The following is a 5,969-nucleotide window of genomic DNA, read 5'->3' as shown; positions in this document are numbered from 1 at the left end:
GATTCTGTTTTGGAACTGTGCTTGAACCTCTACTCCATCTTGTCTTCAATTTTTGGATTACATATTGGACTGTGTTATTTGATATTTTTTAACCACTGTTCTGTTTTGACCACTGCCTTTGGATTCTATATTGGGACTTTGTTTGCTGTGTCTGCATTGCCTCTTCTGGCATCTCCTTGTGCTCTTTAAAGATTTGTGCTTGCACAGCCATTTTTGTAAAAATAATCCTTTTATGTTATGAGGCTTTGTCTTGTACCTTTGGGCTTCTAGACAGGGTACTTTGACATTGTTTTCCCCCTCTAGTGGCCAATTTTGGAAGTGTTTTTGGAACTGTGGTTTTAAACCCAAGCAACTTCATCACAGTTTACGATGTCAACATCCTAAGAAGCATGACAGTCCAACAGAATTCTCAACCCTGTGTAAGAATTCATAGGTTGCATTTATTTTCAGTGTTATGTTATAGTGATTCCCACATGTCCTTGAACAGAAGGTATTTTAATATTGTGTACAATTTATGTTAACCCTCAACTTTTTTTCATATTCTTGCTACATTTGTACTATTGAGGGTCTGGTGGACCCAGAACAATATTTGGATTTTTAAATAACTCACACAACAATAAAATAATCATTAATTAAAAAACCAAACAAACATATGTTCACTTTATTTCAACAACAAGTAGTACTAGGGTGTTGTACCGTGTTAGCCATTATGAATGTAGAGAAAAGCCAAGCAAAATGACACCTTTTATTGGCTAACTAAAAAGATTACAATATGCAAGCTTTCGAGGCAACTCAGGCCCCTTCTTCAGGCAAGATGTACAAGCAATGTAAATAATATACTGTACATTCTTCCTTTACTCTCTGGTAGATCACATTTAACTAAAAATGTGCTATTCACTTATTGTGCATCATTTTAACTTTTCCTTTTCTACACAACAGTATAACTACAACTATACATAGCTACAACTGCACGCTATATAGGTGCAGTAGGCCAAGATAAGACAATAAGACATACACACAAATACTCACACAGATATATAATTCCATCATGCATACTTAGTTGTGGTGCTGGTACTGGTTCCTCTATGGATTGAGCTCACATCACATTTTACTCACATCTACCTCTTGGATCCTTTTCATGATATCAGCAGATGCTGGGGTCCTTAGCACATGCTGTTTCAGTTGTATGTGAGGTCTCACTAATGTTTTATCCAGCTCCTCAAGAAAGAACTGCCTTTTATGACACTTCTTCCTGTTCCAGTCTGGGTTCAAAGTTGTCCAGATGACAAAAGCATTGTATTCTGAGTAGTGTTTTATTTTTGTAGATGTAGCAAGTCACCAGCTTGACGAAATTGTCTACTCTTCCTCTTGTGCCATTGTAGTCCATGATTATTTCTGGCTTTTGATGTTCCTGAGTACCGTATCTCCCATCTCTGTGCAGCTTACTCATCAAGGTCACATTTTTGCATGTCTTTTACAAACAGAATACCAAGAACGTGTCAGGTGTGTAGCCAGACTTAAATGACTTCACTGGCCTGTTCCATGTGAGCTGAGGTGGGAGCTATGGCTTATTTTTCTTTTTTTTTCTTTATTTATTAATTTTTATTGTAATCATTCCATACAAATAAATCAATTTATAACCAAACAAAATTGAAGACAAATCAAACCCTACCCCTGAGAAGGAGAGCTAAGCCAAAGGAGAATTGCTTAGGGCTTTTTAATAAGGTAACAATAAGTAAAAGAAAGGGATAAATAAATATATAGGTAAATAAGAGATGGAGAAGGGAATTAAATGCGATAATAGTTATTTCTCTTATTCTAAAATAATATTGATTAGATCCTGCCAGGTTTTGAAAAAAATTTGTACAGATCCTCTAACTGAGAATTTGTTTTTTTCCAATTTCAAATAATATAAAACATTGGTTTCCCACTGACTTATCAGAGGAGAGTAGGATTCTTCCAATTTAACAGAATAAGTCTGCGTGCCAAAAGTGTAGTGAATGCAATCACCGTTTGCTTGTCCTTCTCCACTTCAAGTTCGTCTGGAAGAACACCGAACACAGCTGTTAATGGGTTAGGAGGGATTGTGACCCCAAGGCCATCTGGAAGGCACTTAAAAATTTTGGTCCAAAATGATGTTAGTTTGGTGCAGGCCCAGAACATGTGACCCAGTGAGGCAGGAGCTTGGTTGCAGCATTCGCAGGTTGGATCTTGCCCTGGAAACATTTTGGACAGTTTTAAGCGAGACAGATGGGCTCGATATATAATTTTTAGTTGAATAATTGTATGCTTTGCACATATGGAGCTCGAGTGAATTCTCTGCTTTGCTACCTTCCACTCCTTTTCTGATATATTGATTAAGAGATCTTCTTCCCAATGTCCTCTTGGATCTTTGAAAGGTAGAGACTCTAATAGGCTTTTATATAATGTGGAAATGGTGTTTAATTCCTCGAAATTGAGCAATATTTTTCCCAGCATTGTGGAGGGTGCGAGGTGGGGGAAATCGGGCAATTTATGTTTAACAAAATTTCTAATTTGAAGATAGTGAAAGAAATGTGTAGCTGGGAGGTTGAATTTTGAACGTAATTGTTCAAAAGATGCAAATATGTTGTCAATATAAAGATCTCTGAGCATTTTAATCCCAAAACTTTTCCAGGTATTAAAAACTGGATATGTTTGCGAGGGTTGAAAGAGGTGGTTCTCTTGCAGTGGTGCCACAGATAAAAGATTTTCCATCTTAAAATGCTTTCTAAGTTGGTTCCATATTCTGTGTGAGTAAAGCACAATTGGGTTATTAGTATATTTGCGATAACTTGCATTTATTGGAGAGCAGAGCAGGGAGTATAAAGAAGTACTACAGGATTTTACTTCTATTGCGGACCAAGCCTGTGTATGTTCATATATTTGTGTCCAGGTTTTTATGGCTTGAATGTTTGCTGCCCAGTAATAAAACTGAAAATTAGGTAAAGCCATGCCACCTTCTGCCTGAGGTCTTTGTAAGGTCACTCTTCGGATACGTGGGTGTTTTGAGTTCCAAATGAATGAGGTTATTGTTGAATCTAACTGTTTAAAAAATGATTTATTGATATATATTGGAATGTTTTGAAATAAAAAAAGAAGTTTAGGAAGTATATTCATCTTAACAATGTTAATTCTTCCGGGTAGAGTGAGATGAAGGGTTGACCATCTATGCAAGTCTTGCTTAATTTTTTCCATACAGACAGCAAAATTTTGTTGATAAAGAGCTTTATGTTTACTTGTGATATTTACCCCTAGGTATTTAAACTGATCTGCTATGGTAAAAGGTACGGTGTCCAATCTAATATTATGAGCTTGTGAATTCACTGGAAAGAGTATACTTTTATTCAGATTAATTTTAAGACCACTTATCTTTTGAAATTCTGTTAGTGCTGTTAGAACTGCAGGCACAGTGTTTTCTGGGTCTGATATATATAAAACCATATCATCTGCATATAGAGAAATTTTCTGTTCCAGTCCTTCTCTGATAATCCCCTTTATCTGATAAGAATTTCGGCAGTGAACCGCCAGTGGTTCAATGGCGATTGCGAACAACAGTGGCGACAAGGGACATCCTTCTCTGGTACCACGTTCTAGCTTAAAGTAGTCTGAGCAAATGTTATTAATACAAACTGAGGCTTCTGGATTGGTATACAGTAGTTTGATCCATGCACAAATATTCGGGCCAAACCCAAATTTCTCCAATGCAGTGAAAAGGTAGTTCCATTCAATCATATCAAATGCTTTTTCTGCGTCTAATGATAGTAATATCTCTGGGGTGTTTGATTTTGCTGATGAATATATAACATTAAACAAGCGTCAGAGATTGGAAGATAGATGTCGGCCTTTAATAAATCCAGGTTGATCCTGTGATATTACCGAGGGCAGCACTTTCTCCATCCTTCTAGCTAGAATTTTTGAGAGTATTTTAACATCATTATTCAGGAGTGAAATTGGTCTGTATGATGCACATTGTAACAAGTCCTTATTTTGTTTAGGAAAGACGGTGATTAATGCTTGACGAAATGTTTGAGCTAGTATTTGGTTGTCTCTAGCTTCTGTAAATGTTGCCAATAAGAGGGGAGCTAGCTGAGTGGACAATCTATAATAATAAAAGGCAAAGCCCTCACTGACTGACTGACTGACTCACTGACTGACTGACTCACTCATCACTAATTCTCCAACTTCCCGTGTAGGTGGAAGGCTGAAATTTGGCAGGCTCATTCCTTACAGCTTACTTACAAAAGTTAGGCAGGTTTCATTTCGAAATTCAAAGCGTAATGGTCATAACTGGAACATATTTTTTGTCCATACACTGTAATGGAGGAGGCGGAGTCACGTATCGCGTCATCACGCCTCCTACGTAATCACGTGAACTAAAAACAAGGAAGACATTTACAGCACGAGTCACACGTGGGAACGAAGGTAAATGATGTTAATTTTTGACTGTCTTTAATACTGTGTAAGCATACATATTAACACATGTGCAATTAAACGTGTGCATTTACGGGGTGATTTCTCAGGCTTAAAAGCTCACCTTTTATCAAACGCGGGAACAAAGGTAACTGACGTTGTTCACTGTCTTTTAATACTGTGCAACCATACATATTAACACATGTCCAATTAAACGTGTGCATTTACGGGGTGATTTCTCAGGCTTAAAAGCTCGCCTTTTACTAAAAAGGTAAATGCAAAACTATTTTCAATCAGTTTATTGAAACGCTCCCGTTAAGGATTGCAATAACATATTCGCGAGATAAAAGAACGAAGTAGGGGGAAATGGAGGAAGAGCCGCAAACAGCGAAGAGCAAAAAATTAATTAAACAATTGAGAACGGAGCGAGTTAAGCAAACAAGCATGTTCATAAGGGAAACAAAGCACGGTGTAAAACGTAAGTTTAAATTAAGTTTATAGAAACGCTCCCGCTGCGGATTGCAATAACATATTCGCGAGATAAAAGTTTAATGAGAAGACACGAGGTATAAACGAAGCACACGCCGTGGCGCAACGTTAGGGGCAACAGTTTCAACCATTCTATGATCTGCTTCTCGCAACTGAAAGACGGCACATGGCGGATGTTAGCCGACTTGCTGACCGCAACGTTAGGGGCTTCAACTATGGCGCTGATGCCACATCTCAGTGCCAACACTTTGCAGACTCTACTTAAAAGACACGCCCTCCTCACTGGACAGTTAAAAACACCAATCAAACTAACGATGACATCAAGTATTACCCAATCAAAAGTAGGAAAGGAGGCATCTTCATAAAATGCGTGTGGGATGATTTGCATGAGACGCTGCTTTAAAAAAAAAATGATAAAAAAAATACGGGATAAATCCCGTCCAGTATTGATTCAAAACGGGACGCGCAATTTCATTCTCAAACGTGGCACGATTCCGTATTTTAAAGGACGGGTGGCAACCCTACAGTGCCAGGTAACCACCCATACAATCACATTGTGATTCAGACTAGGAATGCAATGAATGTAATTACCCCGATCTACATACAAGGCGAAAGTCTTGCAACATTCAAAGATGATGGTTTGGGATAAGTACACCATACAACATAAAAGAGCTTATGAAGCCTTGAACCGAAAAAAGCAAGATCTCACAGATCGTAAAAAAAAAAATAGGAGGTAATGTCGTTTTACTCGCTGTAGATTTTAGTCAAACATTACCAGTTATTCCACGAGGGAGACCAGCACATGAACTCAACGCGTGTTTAAAATCCATGCTTCTCCCACGCTCGGTTATATGTCGCGTGTTCTCGGGTAGGTGCACCAAAAAATGTATACATTTAAGCATGTAATGGGCAAACAAAAAATGAGGTATACCCGAAGGCACTGCAGTAGTACTTAATGTAACTTTACTTCTTAAATGTTAATGTTTTACTGTTTAATAATTTATACGCTTCTTATATGTTGTTCAAATTCTTTTATCAAAATACCACTG

Source organism: Erpetoichthys calabaricus, chromosome 4 (assembly GCF_900747795.2).
Source record: "Erpetoichthys calabaricus chromosome 4, fErpCal1.3, whole genome shotgun sequence".
Taxonomy (NCBI): Eukaryota; Metazoa; Chordata; class Cladistia; order Polypteriformes; family Polypteridae; genus Erpetoichthys; species Erpetoichthys calabaricus.
This window is presented reverse-complemented; position numbering follows the sequence as displayed.